General features: G+C 43.2%; 1 pseudogene; it reads right to left on the bottom strand.

Annotated features, from left to right (window-relative positions):
* Positions 1–518: 518 nt before the first annotated feature.
* Positions 519–14,116, bottom strand: LOC112203641 (annotated as a pseudogene).
* Positions 14,117–19,524: the final 5,408 nt, after the last annotated feature.

Genomic DNA, 19,524 nt, shown 5'->3' with positions numbered 1-19,524 from the left:
GTTGTGAGAGCATGAGGAATTGTTGGGTCGGACGACAAAAGAAGGGGATGTAGCCAATCTTTACAAGGGCCCTGAAAAAGGAGACAACTAGTGCGTAAGCAACGAATTTGATAAAAATCATGAGCAAATAAGAAAAAGACAAGATTATCCTTAGTGAAGCAAGCAACAGATAAGAGATTTTTACGAATGGAAGGTACACGCAAGACATTTGCTAAGGAGAATTTATAATTTCTTACAGAGAAGGGGAGGTTACCAGAATGAGTGACTGGAATAGAATCACCATTACCCATATAAACATTATAAGGACCACCATAAGGCTGAGAATTTTGAAGTGGCATTGCCGTCATGTGATGAGTAGCGCCAGTATCAGGATACCAATTGGGATCACCTAAATCATGTGCACCAGCTAAGGGAGGGGCAGTGGTTAGGCCAGCGAAACGATATGGACACTGAGAGAGAGGATGCTGAGTGGTGTGACAATTCGTACACCACTGTGGACCTGGGCCTAAAAGCCCACTCTACCAATTAGGACGTGTTGGCCATGAAGAAGAAGAAGACCCGTGTTGGGGAAACACGGGCAGCGATGGCACAGTGGGAAAAGGGCGAGACACACCTCCACGACGGTGCTGGTAGTGGTGACCGCCGGTGAAGGCTCGTCGGCCATCACGATATGGCGAAGGACCACGGGATTGGAAATCCGTGCCAGATCTGGGTTGGGCTTTGACAGTGGAGCCATGGGGCTGGGCTTCAACAGCAGAACCGTGATGAAACAAGACCGAAGCATGAGAAGCAGAGGAATGGACATTTTGCTGAGCTTTGAAGGCTAAAATCCTTGCAAGAAGATCAGAAAAATCCGAGAGCGTAGACTGGGCAAGGGTCGTACGCAGCATGAGATATTCTTGACCAAGGCCATGGAGTATAGCGACGACAAAATTGACATCAGAAACTGGTAGATTGATGGAGGTCAGAGAGTCAGCAATTGACTTTGCTTGTTGGAGATAAGCATCAACAGTTTGGGTGCCCTTTTGGAGATCGAATAGCTGAAGCTTAAGACTTGTAGCACTAGCAACAGACCACTGAGCAAAATGGCGAGACAAGCAGTCCCAGATGGATTTGGAAGTGTCGAATTGTCACGCCCCTGATTTTTAACAGAATAAAAATCGATATATAATCTCATACTTATATATGCGCGATTGTTTAGCCATCAATACAAAATACATGAAAACTTTTTCCTTTTAACCCAAGTACAAATTGATGACCTGAACCCACAATAATAACATATACTCGCCCTCCACAAAGTTATGAATACAACAGCTTACGAATTAAATTACCACAACAAAATAAAATGTAAATGCTCCTTAGAGCTCACTACAAGCGGAAGTCTTAATAATGGTAAAGTCACATGAATGGCATCCTACCATTAAGCTGCAAGCATGCTACCTCAGCATCAGGCACGATTATCCTGACCTGCAACAATAACCCCTACACCATTTGAATGGTGCACCGGGTTGCCACACAACAAACTCGGTAAGCTTTTGCAAGCTCGTATGAGTAACTCAAAACACACACGCACAACTCACCGAACAAGGAAACCCATCAACTCGTAAAAAGGGACACACACCCTGTTTTCCCAAAACAGCACATTCTTTTCCCAAAAGAAACAAATAAAAGTCACCCCGTGACCGAATCATGTTAATTGAAACTCTGACAATTTAAATATGGTACACAAGTCCTCCCCGGACATTTAAAAGAAAGCATCCCCAAAACTCCCTTTTAAAAACATGTACTTATGAGCATCAAATAGCTCCCCGCTACCCCCCATGATGTACCAACAACAAATCAGTCCAATCTAGACACACAGCAGATCAACACATCCTCAATCATATCTATCGTTAACCTAACAAATAGAATATGATTCACAAGTCCTCCCAGGACATTTAAAAGAAAGAATCCCCGAAACTCTCTTTTAAAAACACGTACTCATGAGCATCAAATAGCTCTCTGCTACCCCCCATGATGTACCAACAACAAATCAGTCCAATCTAGACACACAACACATCAACACATCCTCAATCACATCTATCATTAACCTAACAAATAGAATATGATTCACAAGTCCTCCTAGGACATTTAAAAGAAAGAATCCCCGAAACTCTCTTTTAAAAACACGTACTCATGAGCAGTAGATAGCTCCCTGCTACCCCCCATGATGTACCAACAACAAATCAGTCCAATCTAGACACACAACACATCAACACATCCTCAATCATATCTATCGTTAACCTAACAAATAGAATATGATTCATAAGTCCTCCCAGGACATTTAAAAGAAAGAATCCCCAAAACTCTCTTTTAAAAACACGTACTCATGAGCATCAGATAGCTCCCCGCTACCCCTCATGATGTACCAACAATAAATCAGTCCAATCTAGACACACAACACATCAACACATCCTCAATCATATCTATCGTTAACCTAACAAATAGAATATGATTCACAAGTCCTCCCAGGACATTTAAAAGAAAGAATCCTCGAAACTCTCTTTTAAAAACACGTACTCATTAGCATCAGATAGCTCCCCGCTACCCTTCATGATGTACCAACAACAAATCTTGACACTTCCTAAACAAGAGGAATTCCCAATACCTAATACTTTGTCTCCTGAAAAATCAAGCCTCAAGCAATAGAATGAAACCCATCAATCCCTATTGCAAAAATCACCCCTCTACCCATAAGAATATACATATTTCACTTAAATATATATATATATACACACACGTGGTAATTCACTCAGGAATGCTACTAATACCAACAATAGTTTGCAGTTAACTAAATAACTCTCAAAACAATAAAGGTATTCCGTTCATTAATGAACCTTGTGAGATTACTCACCTCGAAACTCCCGTTGCGTCTTCAATACAGAATATGATTCATAAGTCCTCCCAGGACATTTAAAAGAAATGTTAATGCTCAAGTCCGGCGGTAGCCGATTCCTTGCTTAACGCGGGTCCGGTGGGCGGACCGCTACTCCTAGGATTAGGTGATTCCTGTTACTACAACATGATAGACAGGGCGTCAGAGGGAGACAGCGTTGGGCGGTCTTCACTTCTCCGATGCCTAAGTCAGTCACTGTATATGCGCAGCATAACAATAAATGAGTAGTAATTGCGTAATTAATGAGGAGAGAGGAGAGAACCTTTTATAGGTGAGGAAGAGGTTGATCTTCTTCTTGTTTCCGATGTGGGACTGATGTGCTTCGATTCCCAGCATCTGGAGCTTCTGAAGCTATCTTGACGCGATGCGTCAGCGGTGATCTGGGGCCGATCCAGGGCTCGAGTGGTAGCCCGCCTGGCCGTGACTTCGCAGGTCATCCCCTTGGTGAGAGTCGGTACCTCTGGCGGTACAATGAGCGTGGCTCATTATATCTAATTATGCTCGTTCTAGTACATGTAGGTACAAGAAACAATCCCCAAAACTCTCTTTTAAAAACACGTACTCATGAGCATCATATAGCTCCCCTCTACCCCTCATGATGTACCAACAATAAATCAGTCCAATCTAGACACACTACACATCAACACATCCTCAATCATATCCATCGTTAACCTAACAAATAGAATATGATTCACAAGTCCTCCCAGGACATTTAAAAGAAAGAATCCTAGAAACTCTCTTTTAAAAACACGTACTCATGAGCATCAGATAGCTCCCCGCTACCATTTGTTGATATCTGAAAGTCCAGCGGTAGCTGGACCCTAGCTAACGCTGATCCGGTGGGCGGATTGGTACTTGTGTAGTTCTTGAAGCTCCCGTTACCTGTCAAGTGAAATACAACGGACGTCAGAGGGAGACCGCGCCGGGCGGTCTTCTGCTCTCCGATGCCTAAGTTAGTCAATGTATTTGTGTTGACAAAGTAACACAAGATAAGTATTGAATGCGTAATCAATGAGGAGAGAGGAGAGAACCTTTTATAGGTGAGGAAGAGGTTGATCTTCTCTTTGTTTTCAATGTGGGACTGATATGCTTCAGTTCCCAGTTTCAGAAGCTTCTGATGCCATCTCTGCGTGGCGAGTGGCGGCGCGTCGACGGTGATCTGGAGATGGTCCGACGCTGAGGCTGTAGTCTGCCTGGCGGTGTGTCTGCGTGTCATTCCTTTAGTTGGAATTAGTACCCTCGGCGGTACAATGAGCGTGGCCCATTATAGCTAATTATGTTTGCAAATGTACATGTATGTACACCATTCATAGTGTACCAACAACAAATCTTGACACTTCCTAAACAAGAGGAATTCCCAATACCTAACACTTTGTCTCCTGAAAAATCAAGCCTCAAGCAATAGAATGAAACCCATCAATCCCTATTGCAAAAATCATCCCTCTACCCACAAGAATATACATATTTCACTTAAATATATATATATATATACACACACGTGGTAATTCACTCAGGAATGCTACTAATACCAACAATAGTTTGCAGTTAACTAAATAACTCTCAAAACAATAAAGGTATTCCGTTCATTAATGAACCTTGTGAGATTACTCATCTCGAAACTCCCGCTGCGTCTTCAATACAGAACAAGACAGCCACACCACAAAACAACCGTCCAAGGATACCAAGTACCTAATCACATACGGTTTTAACTTAGCAACAATCCACAAACGATTTAAGTCCGAAACCACTGTTTAGAACTAAAATCCACAAAGTGACGCCAATCGAGGCTAAACCACATCCGAGACCACCCAATGTTTCCGGAATACTTCTACGATCGATATGCCAAAACCACAAGTCTATCGGAAGCTCGAATCCTCACGGATCGAAACTTCGAATGGTCTGAAACCGTAAAAACCCTAACATGTTCATACGATCTCCAAAAATTACAAACAAGATATCGAAATGCTCGCATTGACAAGTAGATCGAATTCAGGAACAAAAACTATCCCTGAGGTGGCCGAAAACCATCGGAAAACACCACCACAGTGGTGGCGCCGCCGCCGGCCCAAAGTTAGAATTTGACAAAACTCCCAACACCAAAGTTCTTCATCTCAACTCTAATTTAAACTTTCATAACTACACCAAAGTCCAATTATGAACCAATTGATCGAATTTTACCTTAGAACAAAACAGCTCGATGGAAACCCTAGAATTTCAAAGCTTCGATTTGTCCTCCACAAGTGAAATCGCTCCAAGCCACTTTGAGAGAAGCATCTACGTCCTCCGAGCTCCAAAAGCCCTCAAGAATTACCGACAGAGGTGGCCAGAATCAAAAGTTCCGATCTGGGTTCGAAGCATCGCTGCCGCCAAACTTCCTGGCCTTGTAGCGCCATCTACGGTGCTTCCCATGGCGAATCACCACCACAGACTTGTAGAGGGGACTGAGGCGAGCAGGATTCCCTTTGGAATCGGGCCGATTGGTGGCCGGACGGTGAAGAAATCGGCCGGCGAAGGGAGAGGCAAAACTGAGGTCGGGACCGAAGAGAGAGAATATTTCCCAAAATGGAAATCTGACTTTTTCTGATATTGTTCGAGAAAAATCTCATATATACCAAAATTGAAACTTTTTCCGATGGCCATAACTTCTTCATACGAACTCCAATTTCCGCGTTCCACATATCCACGAACTCGTATCGACGCACTCTACAACTTTTGTGAAGGAAGTTTTCGGAGAATCTCAAGAAATAAAAAGTCAACCCTTGCGCTCCCCCCCCCCCCTAAATGACGCTTCCTGAATAATTATTCCCCCGAAACACTTCCGCTCCATCCAAGAGCCACGAAACCATCCGATACCCACAATTTAAATTCCGGAAAATCCTCGGAAAATAAATATGAATTTCCGGGGCATCAAATTCTACCCCACTTAAGGAAATTTCGTCCCAATATTTAAACATACAAAACCAACTAGTACGAATAAACTCATCCCCACATCCAATTCTCATTCCTCAACAACCTGTTCCCACCTCGCTGCACAACACACCTAGCTCAATAATGGATACAGGTACCCTACCTAGTATCGCAACACTAGGAATCTTTACCACATCGCTTGGTGGTAAACCAATCATTTCATGGATCTCATCCATGCACACCACCCAACAAAGACTCTGTGACTGCAGCACTACACACAGACCACACACGAGTCCAGAATCCTGTCATCACAACAGTATCTGCATCATTTCCTCGATAATGCAACCCTTGCATTACAAGAATTGAAAATGAAACCTTCACCTCTACTCGAATCAACAAAAGCCCAAGCATCACAACTCAATAAGTGTCTACCCAACTTGAGACACAAATTAAGCTAAGGTCTTGCCCCGCCTGACCCATACATAAATCATCACTTGTCATTGTAATCACAATCAAGGTGGTATAGACCCTCTACTACCACAACAATGAAGGATGCACCACACAACATGCTACACTGGCTTTTCCTAGAATTGAAAATGACAACATCACTTCAACTCAAGCATGAATCATCACATATCAGCTTAAGGGAACCATGCAACCATGATTCCTTCTAACACTCCATAACTTTTCCATCGAAAGGACAACATAAATCACCGCTGTGACAATGTTCTATTTGCTAACTTAACCATCAAGAAGCAATTCAAGTCTCATCTAGACAATAAAAGTAGAATACTCTCGGAACTCTCCTTTAAACTACATACTTATGAGTCTCCAGCAACCTCGACCGTTACTCCCATAAGCTATAATGGTAGACAGACTAGAACTCTGACTAAAATCGCAACCACTCGTCCTGTCAAGGACGCGATTACCTATTTCCTACCTTGGTCACCATCTACGACCTGTCACTATCTGTGACACATGATCTTTAGACCCCGTTTGGTCTCAAAGTCAAACGTTAAGTAAGTCACACCTGACCTACAACATTACAAACATCTAGTTTTGGCTTTCCCCCTCCCTGCTCACCATCTGTGACTCTTGGTACAAGGACCAATACATTTAAAATGAGTCACGCTTGACTCAAAAATGTAACATCAAACTCAATACTTTTCAAACAATAGAAAACATCTTTTTCCACAATATTGTTTCCTGAAAAGTCTCCTTCAACAATAATATGAACTCATCATGCATATTATTCATAACACATCATCCACACTCAAAGTCTAACTCTAGACAACAGGGAAAACCCAACACAACACACGGAAAGAAGTACACAACTATCCCACATCATTCTAGCACACAAGCAGAATTAGATAAGGTACCTTCTTACCCTCACACAGAGCACAATCACCAAACTAATCATCACACAGATTCGCCGGTTGTCACACAAATCACGGCGGACAGACTAGTCCTCTAACTTATCGTAACCACTCACCCGGCCAAAGGTGTGGTTCCCGATAACATGCCTTTGTCATCATCTGTGACCAAATCTCGATCACCATCTGTGATCCGTCACCCTCTGTGATTCAATATCGATCACCATCTATGATCATTCACCATCTGTGACTAATATAGATCACCATCTGTGATCCATCACCATCTGTGACTCAATATCGATCACCATCTGTGATCCATCACCATTTGTGATCAGTCACCATCTGTGACTCAATATCGATCACCATCTGTGATCAGTCACCATCTGTGACTCAATATCAATCACCATCTGTGATCAGTCACCATCTGTGACTCAATATCGATCACTATCTGTGATCCATCACCATCTGTGATTCAACATCGATCACCATCTGTGATCAGTCACCATCTGTGACTCAATATCGATCATCATCTGTGGTCCATAACCATCTGTCATCAGTCACCATCTGTGACTTAATATCGATCACCATCTGTGATCCATCACCATCTGTGATCAGTCACCATCTGTGACTCAATATCGATCACTATCTGTAATCAGTCACCATCTGTGACTCAATATCGATCACCATCTGTGATCAATCACCATCTGTGATTCAATATCGATCACCATCTGTGATCAGTACTTCCCTTGAAAAAGACTGCTCCCAGCCTCGAAATCTCCCTTACCAACTTCGACAAACGAGTAGCATCAGCAACATTGACAACCTCCACAACAGGTGGAACGGGCAGCTCAACATTCGATGTCTCAACCTCATTCTCGAATATCTCTTCAACAGGAGGAGGAATCCTGCCCCTACCTCGAGCTCTACTCCTACCCCTGGGTCTCCCTCGACCCCTAGCTCTACCTCCTTGTGAATCCATCACCTACGGAGCATAACACTATGTCCTTAATACTTGTACAACTCCCAACCACAAGTATAAGTCAAACAACATGACTTCAACAATCTAACAACTAAGCTCGTATGAAAGGAAACAGTTTTCCCCGAAAACAATTCTCATCACCCCACCAGAGTTCAATCCAGAGGTTCCCATTCCTTAAATGACTGCAACTCAAAGAACCAACACCTAGGTTCACAACTTCACTAACAGAGCAAACCAATGCTCTGATAATTCTACACTCTAACTCACAACTAGCACTCCTACATACCCAGTGATTATATCAATACTGAAAAGCATCATATGGGGATCCGCTGCAGACATGCCATCACTCGGGTAGTGCTGATTATCACCAAATATGTACCTTAGGCTCTGCTACCAAACTATCACGCACGCCCCTGATTTTTAACAGAATAAAAATCGATATATAATCCCATACTTATATATGCGCGATCTTTCAGCCATCAATACAAAATACCTGGAAACTTTTTCCTTTTAACCCAAGTACAAATTGATGCCCTGAACCCACAATAATAACATATACTCGCTCTCCACAGAGTTATGTAATACAACAGCTTACGAATTAAATTGCCACAACAAAATAAAACGTAAATACTCCTTAGAGCTCAGTACAAGCGGAAGTCTTGATAACGGTAAAGTCACATGAATGGCTTCCTACCGTTAAGCTGCAAGCACTCTACCTCAGCATCAGCCACGATTATCCTGACCTGCAACAATAACCCCTACACCGTTTGAATAGTGCACCAGGTTGCCACACAACAAACCCGGTAAGCTTTTGCATGCTCGTATGAGTATCTCAAAACACACACGCACAACTCACCCAACGAGGAAACCCATCAACTCGTAAAAAGGGACACACATGCACCCTGTTTTCCCAAAACAGCACATTCTTTTCCCAAAAGAAACAAATACAAGTCACCCTGTGACCGAATCATATTAATTGAAACTCTGAGAATTTAAATATGGTACACAAGTCCTCCCAGGACATTTAAAAGAAACCATCCTCAAAACTCCCTTTTAAAAACACGTACTCATGAGCATCAGATAGCTCCCCTGCTACCCCCCATGATGTACCAACAACAAATCAGTCCAATCTAGACACACAACACATCAACACATCCTCAATCATATCTATCGTTAACCTAACAAATAGAATATGATTCACAAGTCCTCCCAGGACATTTAAAAGAAAGAATCTCTGAAACTCTCTTTTAAAAACACGTACTCATGAGCATCAGATAGCTCCCCGCTACCCCCTATGATGTACCAACAACAAATCAGTCCAATCTAGACACACAACACATCAACATATCCTCAATCATATCTATCGTTAACCTAACAAATAGAATATGATTCACAAGTCCTCCTAGGACATTTAAAAGAAAGAATCCCCAAAACTCTCTTTTAAAAACACGTACTCATGAGCATCAGATAGCTCCCTGCTACCCCCCATGATGTACCAACAACAAATCAGTCCAATCTAGACACACAACACATCAACACATCCTTAATCATATCTATCGTTAACCTAACAAATAGAATATGATTCATAAGTCCTCCCAGGACATTTAAAAGAAAGAATCCCTGAAACTCTCTTTTAAAAAAACGTACTAGTGAGCATCAAATAGCTCCCCACTACCCCCTATGATGTACCAACAACAAATCAGTCCAATCTAGACACACAACACATCCTCAATCATATCTATCGTTAACCTAACAAATAGAATATGATTCACAAGTCCTCCCAGGACATTTAAAAGAAAGAATCCTCGAAACTCTCTTTTAAAAACACGTACTCATGAGCATCAGATAGCTCCCCGCTACCCTTCATGATGTACCAACAACAAATCTTGACACTTCCTAAACAAGAGGAATTCCTAATACCTAACACTTTGTCTCCTGAAAAGTCAAGCCTCAAGCAATAGAATGAAACCCATCAATCCCTATTGCATAAATCACCCTTCTACCCACAAGAATATACATATTTCACGTAAATATATATATACACACACGTGGTCATTCACACAGAAATTCTACTAATACCAACAATAGTTTGCAGTTAACTAAATAACTCTCAAAACAATAAAGGTATTCCGTTCATTAATGAACCTTGTGAGATTACTCACCTCGAAACTCCCGCTGCGTCTCCAATACAGAACAAGACAGCCACACCACAAAACAACTGTCCAAGGATACCTCGTCAAGTACCTAATCACATACGGTTTCAACTTAGCAACAATCCACAAACAATTTAAGCCCGAAACCCCTGTTTTGAACTAAAATCCCCAAAGTGACGCCAATCGAGGCGAAACCACATCCGAGACCACCCAATGTCTCCGGAATACTTCTACGATCGATATGCCAAAACCACAAGTCGATCGGAAGCTCGAATCCTCACGGATCGAAACATCAAACGGTTCGAAACCGTAAAACCCCTAACATGTTCATACGATCTCCAAAAATTACAAACAATATATCGAAATATTCGTATCGAAGAGTAGATCGAACTCAGGAACAGAAACTATCCCTGAGGTGGCCGGAAACCGCAGGAAAACACCACCACAGTGGCTGCGCTGCCGCCGGCCCAAAGTCAAAATTTGACCAAACTCCCAACACCAAAGTTCTTCATCTCAACCCCAATTTAAACTTTCATAACTACACCAAAGTCCAATTATGAACCAATTGATCGAATTTTACCTTAGAACAAAACAGCTCGATGGAAACCCTAGAATTTCAAAGCTTCGATTTGTCCTTCACAAGTGAAATCGCTCCAAGCCACTTTGAGAGAAGCATCTACGTCCTCTGAGCTCCAAAAGCCCTCAAGAATCACCGGCAAAGGTGGCCGGAATTGGAAGTTCCGATCTGGGTTCGAAGCATCGCCGCTGCCAAACTTCCCGGCCTTGTAGCGCCGTCTATGGTGCTTCCCACGACGAATCACCACCACAGACGTGTAGAGGGGACTGAGGTGAGCTGGATTCCTTTTGGAATCACGCTGATTGGTGGCCGGACGGTGAAGAAATCGGCTGGAAAAGGGAGAGGCGAAACTGAGGTCGGGACCGAAGAGAGAGAAAATATTTCCCAAAATGGAAATCTGACTTTTTCTGATATTTTTTCCGGAAAAATCCCATATATACCAAAATAGAAACTTTTTCCGACGACCATAACTTCTTCATACGAACTCCGATTTCCACATTCCACATATCCACGAACTCGTATCGACGCGCTCTACAACTTTCATGAATGAAGTTTTCAGAGAATCTCAATGGATAAAAAGTCAACCCTTGCACCCCCCCTAAATGACGCTTCCTGAATAATTATTCGCCCGAAACACTTCCGCTCCATCCACGAGCCACGAAACCGTCCAATACCCACAATTTAAATTCCGGAAAATCCTCTGAAAATAAATACGAATTTCCAGGGCATCACATGAATCCAACGGTATGACGGGCAATGTTTTCAGTTAAGGAAGTATTGAGAATGCTCACAATTTGTTGATCAACTGTTACCGATTTGGCATGCTCAGGATTGGAAACAGTCTTAGCCGGAGTGTCGTTGGTGGCAGGAGTGGTGATGGTGGCGTCGGGCTCTTGAATGGTTCCATCCATATAGCCCCAGAGATTTGCACCACGGAGGTAAGGTTTGATCTGTTGTAGCCATACTAAGTAATTGGTTTCATTAAGTTTGATGGACTGGGAAGTGTTTTGGGTGGGGGTAGGGGTGTTGGAAGAGCATGAAGTAGCCATGGATGACAAGAAAGAAGACACAAAATGAAGAAGAGGAAAGGAAATACAGGTTAGGATCCGAGACCTAGTCTGATACCATGAAAAAATTGATTTTCATTTATTTGTCCAATTGCACTCTTTACAATATATAGCTGTATACATGGTTACATTTACAGAAACCATTCAACTGTAATTATAACAATATGAAGCTGCTCAATCCTAGCCTTGTAACCGATACTAAACTCTAGCCATAACAGAACCTTGACAATAGCAATATCAAGCTGAAGATAAATCAATTAATGGCGGAGACTTGATTGTTGTAACTGAAGCTTGATTGGAGAAAGAATCTGTGGTTCTAACAAGTGAGCATGTACAAGCCATGAACAATGATAATGCAAACGCATAACAAAACAAATTGCGAGAAGCCAGAATTAGTGACATTATTTGTTTCAAAATAGATTTCATGTGACATATGGATCAGCAAACACAAAAAATAACAGAATTCTGACAAAGTCAGAAGGATTACCTGATACCAAACACAGGCTGCAATCACATGTATAAATATGATGAAAACCTGCCATGCCACCTGAGACATCACTGCAATAATTCCTAAAAGCTGTATCATTGAGAAGGCAAAGGCCCCAATTTGATTTGAAATGTTCATGTCCACTGCATTTTGGTCTGTAGAAGCCTGCAAGAAAATTATAACAGTCAGTTTACTACATTAAAAGGGCATGAAATTGGGGTTGAAAAAAAAATGTAGACTATATAAAGTTCAATAGATCCTCTTTTCATCACCCAATCAAGCAATATATTAAATATGTTTTGCTTACTCTGTTTAAGATTCGTCTACTTGGAGTGGCATCGGAGAATGACATGGGAGCACGGAATATGCACAAGTGCATTTTATAAAAGATTATAGTGGCTGTCTTGTACCCAGCTGTTGCAAGAAGCAGAGATCTAAAAAGGATACAAAAAGAACTTCCAACAGCCAAAGCCACATAGACAATTATAAGCGTAGAGCTTGTAACAGTTGGTTTCACATCTGCAGACACAAGAGTTGTCCAAGCCATCCAGGAATTGCTTCCAATTTGAAGGAGTTGAAAGAGAATCTGTGCAAGTAATATAAAAGGCAAGAGAGCTCCTCCATGCGCTGTGGTAATGTATTTCCAGTACACTGAAAACCCAACCTTACCTTTCTCTCTCTCTTCTTCTTGAACAAGCTGCCCTTTTGGCACGCCTAAATCATCTATTTTACTATCTTGAACATCTCTGTTGTCTACTTTTTGGACAGCCCCAGTAGTACTAGCCGAATTGTTATCTTCTTTGCTGATGCTTGTTTTTTCAACCGGCCCTACCCCAACAGAATCAAGCGCAGACAAAGCTTCATTGTGTGCTCCCACAAGATCCATAAAATCAGTTCCTAAATTAAGAATGTCATTGAACTTTCCAGCTTGAGTGAACTTTCCGTCTTTCATGACCTAATAACAAGGAATAAGTTTGAGTAGACACAAACCAAACAGAGGAAAACACATCTTATCAGTTGAAATCATAAGAAAAACACTACAAAATTACTCACGAAGACAATATCAGCAACATGTAAGAACTCCACTTGATGAGTGACATAGATTACTATTTTGGAACTCAAGAGGCCCATCAAGCATTCCTGCAATGCAAGTAGGAAGTAAAGTTTTTATTATGAAGTTTCAACTTGTCCAAATTTGAAAAGAAGCATTTAAATTGAGTTGCATAAGTCAGTAGTTCAATGAAGTGAATAATTTTGAAGGCTTAATTTAGATTGAAATGTAGTGGCCCCAAAATAGAGAAAGGAAATACCTTGAAAATGTGAGATCATGTATGAGCATCAACAGCACTAAAAGGATCATCAAACAGATAGATATTAGCATCTTGGTACAAAGCTCGTGCAATTTGTATTCTTTGCTTCTGACCTCCACTTAAATTGATTCCCCTTTCCCCTATAACCATCTGATCACCAAATGAAAGAATTTCCAGGTCCTTCTTCAACGAACATGCTTCAAGAACCACCTCGTACCTTTCTCTGTCCATCTCTTTACCAAACAAAATGTTTTGTTCTATCTTACCACTCTGTATCCATGGTGACTGAGAAACATAGGCCTTTGTCCCACACAACTTAAGAGTCCCATATATCTTGGGAACTTCTCCCATAATACAAGAAAGTAAGCTTGATTTGCTGGGCTTGATTTTCCTGAGCCAACAGTACCACAAACAGCAACCTTCATACCATGGCTAACTTTCAGATTTATATCCTTCAATGTAGGGTTAGGAAAGTGTTAATGCTTGGATCCGTGGGGATCTAATTAACGATAAGTAAAGAGAGAGAGAGAGATTGACACAAGGTGTATAGTGGTTCGCCTCCGCATGAGCGGGAGACTACGTCCACTTGAAAGCTTATACTAGTGTGTCGAGCCTTGCGGCCTAACAAGATTACAAGAGATGTAATGAATGTGTTGAGTTGTGGGAGGAGGCATTCCTTTTATAGATGAAGGAATGCTTCTCATTTACTTGTTCTTCGATGTGGGACAAGCAAAGCTACTATTCTAGTCTATTTAACATGTAGAAAGCTATGTTATGGGGGCATCTTGGCAAGGGCGGAAAGGTGGCTTCCCGGTGGCGGATTTGCGACTTCCGGATACCGCCGCGTAGCCTGAACATAGGGCTACACGATGCATGTCTCGGTTGGGCCTCACCATGGCTTGTGGGTGTCTCAAAGAGGGTGTTACTTATGCTTGGTGATGTAGAGAACTAGCTTGCTAGTGTAGGTATGAACAAGTCCCCGAAGTCCCCGAGTAAGAGTAGCTTCTTGGTTGGGGAGTTCAAATCATGAAGTCATCAAGCATAAGTAATATCCGAGAGGCGCACGGCCCCTACAAGTCCCCGAGCTCCGCAAGCAAGAAGGGACTCGCCATCCTGTATCACAAAAGACAAAAATTCGTATATGTAGTTACATCGGAGGTGCACTAATGTATGAAGTGCATGAGATAATGGGGCGTCGCCCTGCCGCATGGCGGTAGGTCGTAGACCATATACTCGTGGAGCCCGGAGGCTAGACCATACGTAAGAAAACGTGAAAAAATGTGGTGCCCGGAGGCTAGACCATATGTATGAAGCATTGTGAACCGAGAGCGTAACTAAAGCATGTTGGATAAGTGGAGCGAGTTAGGTGTTCGAGCAAGTTGGGTGTAGGCGCTATATGAGCGAGCGGGGCGTAGCCCAAGCGAGTCGCGGCCATGCTTTGATACCCAAGCGAGTCATAACCGTTTCGCAAGCATTTATCCGAGCATGTTTAATTGAGCGATAAGTGTCACAAGGTTCTAGATGAATGTCACATGAAAGTGATTTTAAGCATGTATGTGTGTAGCATGTACTTGTAGGAAAGTTGCTAATAACATGTTGTAGGCATGCTTAAGGGTTATAGAGACACGTATAGTCATGGCATCGGCGGTAGCTCAAATTGTAAGAGCGTAAAGATAAGAGGAAGGCACTTATCTTATGCCGATTTGAAGCGAGTTGGAGTTGGAAATGATCTAAGTACACAAATCATGTTGGAGTTGTCCAAGCATGACGCTCCATTGCTCCGGTGAAGTTCCTTAGTAGAAGGCTAATGATCTCGTTGATTGAAACGGTGCTTGTGCCTCGTCAACATTAAGATAAGGTAAATGATTAGCACTTTTGTCCATATGATGAACCGATCATATGTGATTGAATATGTGCAACGCAGAATTAGCGTACACATATTTGAGAATGTCATGGTGGCGATCATAGTGATATTATTGTTTCACATATATGCATGGCATTTAGTACATGGACATGTGCCGTGAGCTAATGCCATATCTCTAGAATGCTAGAATTGAAACGATACTGCCGCATGACCAAGTATTGGTCAACAAGTGTGCTAATGCCTAGTATATATTAATGGATGACAGAAGCATAATTGAGACAAGAAAGTTGGGCGTAGCATGTGATCTTGCAGGCTTTGATTATTACAAGCATGTAGGCATATACCCATAGCTACATAATGTGAATGCAATTGGATATGCATTTGTCATGGTCTCATGGACTTATCAGGGCACTAGCATGCTTAACAGATGGCATGTGCTTATAATATGTAGAGTTGTGGACATATGTATGCCATCATGAGTTGCCGACTTTTAAATGCATGGCATGTGTATGCTTTTGCAGCAATGAGAATATAATATATATATGCTTGGTCATGGACGTGTAGCAAAGTGATGAGAATATATTATACCATATATGCCTTGGATGATTATAATAGACATATACATGCCTTCGCAATTTAGCTTTGCAGCACCGAAAGAACAACTTATCTGTTTTCCAGCTTTTCAGAAAGAAAGTGCTGAGCTCCATCTCCGATCGACGCCTGGGTGAGGAGATGCATCAAGAAATCGAAAGCATGGGGCCGTCAGTGGTGCTCTTGGTCAGCGGAGGAAGTTGTGGCCGTCGGAGGAGATTGGCGGTGCTTGGCCAGCGGAGCGGAGTGGAGCTCTCGTTCAGCGGATAGTTTGAGTTTGGCGGAGCCCTAGAGCTCAGTCGATGAACAGTCCAGCGGAGGAAAAAAGTCCGGCGGAACTCGGAGCTACAGTTGGAGGAGGAGCGCAGCGGAGGTGGCTAGCGGCGGTCCCGGAACTCAGCGGGGGAGAAGCTATCTGGCGGTGCCAGTGAAGTTTTGGCGGTTCCTGGCGGAGTTTTTGCCGCTGAAGAATTGTGGCGGTGGAGGTGCAGGAACTTTGAAGTTGGGCGGAGCTCCGAAGTTGGGCGGAGCTTGGCCGCTGGTGGAGGGAGCTGCAGCGGAACAGTGCAGCGAGTGTGCAGCGGAGCAGCTTGCAGCGGAGACATGGATGGCAGGCCTAGCAGAGGATGACGCCCAGCGGTGATCGCTGTCAAGGGAGTGAGACGCCGGCGGTGCCCAGTGGTGCGTGCAGAGATTGGCGCGCAGCAGTGCAGCGGTGCTTCCCCGGCGGAGCCGTAACGAAGCCTTGTAGAGCGTGAAGAGGAGTTGCTGCAGTTCGCTGGGCGAAGCGGTGGAGCACCGGGCGGAGGATCTATGGCTAGCGGAGCGGAGGATTAGGTGCTCGGCGGAGGCCCCGAGTTCGGCGGTACTTGGAACTCAGCAGTTTGCAGTAGCGGGACCGCTGGAGGACAGGCCTAGCGGCGGCGTTGGTTTTTGCTCAGTGGTATGCAGGCGGTGTTTTGCTGCGATCGATCAAAGAAAAAAAGAAAGCAGTGGCCGCCGCTGATGCTGGCGGTGCCGGCTGATATGTGCTGGGTTGCTGCTGAGAGCTATGCGAGCAAGTGCCGTAGGGGTTGTCCGGCGGAGCGGAACGTGGTGCTCGGCCGAGTTGGCCTGGTCATGCCGCTGAGCGATGCAAAGAGGAAGACGAGGCCTTGAAGAGAATGGGTGTCCAGAGAAGATCTCTGGGTGTCCAGAGAAGATTTGCCGCCCAGAAATTTTTTTTTTTTTTTTTTTTTGTGTTCAGCGGAGACCAATTGAGCTAGCTTTGACTTTTTGAGTAGGGCGTTGACTGACTCCGCCGGGCGTTGACCAGCCATGTTGGGCGTTGACCAACCCCGCCGGGCGTTGACCGACTCCGCCGGGCGTTGACCAGCCATGTTGGGCGTTGACCGACCCCGCCGGGCGTTGACCGACTCCGCCGGGCGTTGACCGACTATGTTTTGATGTTGAATGAGAGTCGACTCGACATTTTCGGGTCAAAGTTCGTGGTAGGTGACGAAGCCTTTGTGTGTCGGCTTCCCACAGACGGCGCCAATGTTAATGCTTGGATCCGTGGGGATCTAATTAACGATAAGTAAAGAGAGAGAGAGAGATTGACACAAGGTGTATAGTGGTTCGCCTCCGCATGAGCGGGAGACTACGTCCACTTGAAAGCTTATACTAGTGTGTCGAGCCTTGCGGCCTAACAAGATTACAAGAGATGTAATGAATGTGTTGAGTTGTGGGAGGAGGCATTCCTTTTATAGATGAAGGAATGCTTCTCATTTACTTGTTCTTCGATGTGGGACAAGCAAAGCTACTATTCTAGTCTATTTAACATGTAGAAAGCTATGTTATGGGGGCATCTTGGCAAGGGCGGAAAGGTGGCTTCCCGGTGGCGGATTTGCGACTTCCGGATACCGCCGCGTAGCCTGAACATAGGGCTACACGATGCATGTCTCGGTTGGGCCTCACCATGGCTTGTGGGTGTCTCAAAGAGGGTGTTACTTATGCTTGGTGATGTAGAGAACTAGCTTGCTAGTGTAGGTATGAACAGAAAGATAATTCCCAAGAGAAATTTGCATCCAATATTTCAATTGCAGTATTAGAACTACCTCTAGGAAGGTTCTCTATAACATCAGGCTTCAACTCATCAAGAGAAAGGAAGGATGCAATTCTATCAAGGGATGCCTTTGTCTATGCTATCATTGAAATTGTGTCTGGACACTACTACAAAAATTGAATCAGACGACGGCTAAAAACTGCCATCTGATATGAAGGCAAACCGTCGTATATCGAGGCGCCGTCTGATGAAGGTCAATTGTAGGGAACCGTCGTGTGAAGGGCTCGGCAGCTTCTCGGCAGCATGTCGACAGCATGCTGGCAGTCTGTCGACACCATTAGCTGTTGTGTGACTATTATTCAGACAACGGGCAGATTTAGAAACTGTTGTGTGATTACGATTTACATGTCGCTTTATTTTGTACTCGTTATGTGAGTTTAAGTCACACAACTCTCTTTACAAGGCAGCTGTTATCTGTTTTGAATTCAGACGACGTTTTTGGTATTTTTGTGCGCGTTGTGGGACTCTTATTCATACCACTCTTTTTGTTTGTAAGCATCCATTGTGTGTTTTGAATTCAGATGACGATTGTTTATTTTTGTGCGCGTTGTGGGACTCTTATTCACACCACTCTTTTTGTTTGTAAGCATTCATTGTGTGTTTTGAATTCAGACGACGTTTTTGGTATTTTTGTGCGCATTGTGGGACTCTTATTCACACCACTCTTTTTGTTTGTAAGCATCCATTGTCTGTTTTGAACTAAGATGACAGAAAATTAGCTAGATGTAGGCTTTCACACGACAGTTCCAAAATCAGTAATTACCAAATGAACAGTAAATCGATATATCTTAATATAGATCAATCTAATATTGTTATAACCCACATAAATTGTACCTAAATGGATTACACAATACAAAATAAGGAGCATCTATATATGCTACTCCAATAGCAAAATAAGGAGCACATCTATATATGCTACTCCAATAGCAAAATAAGTGAAGAAATGTACTTTAAATCATCACTTCAGACCACAAAAACACATTTCTTGCCTATTTCACTTCAGAGATTCTAGGCCATAAGCAACTGCAGACTTTACAAATTGAGGATGTTCTTGAGCACATAACTTGCGAGCTCATTACGCACTTCATCAATTTCCACTTGACTATAAACATAGTTAGCTCTCCTACCCCACTGTAATAGTTTAAAAATCAAAAATTAAACTCATGCCATGCCATTT

This window comes from Rosa chinensis, chromosome 5, assembly GCF_002994745.2.
Source record: "Rosa chinensis cultivar Old Blush chromosome 5, RchiOBHm-V2, whole genome shotgun sequence".
Taxonomy (NCBI): Eukaryota; Viridiplantae; Streptophyta; class Magnoliopsida; order Rosales; family Rosaceae; genus Rosa; species Rosa chinensis.
The sequence above is the reverse complement of the archived record's forward strand: the minus strand, read 5'-3'. Positions and strand labels throughout refer to the sequence as shown.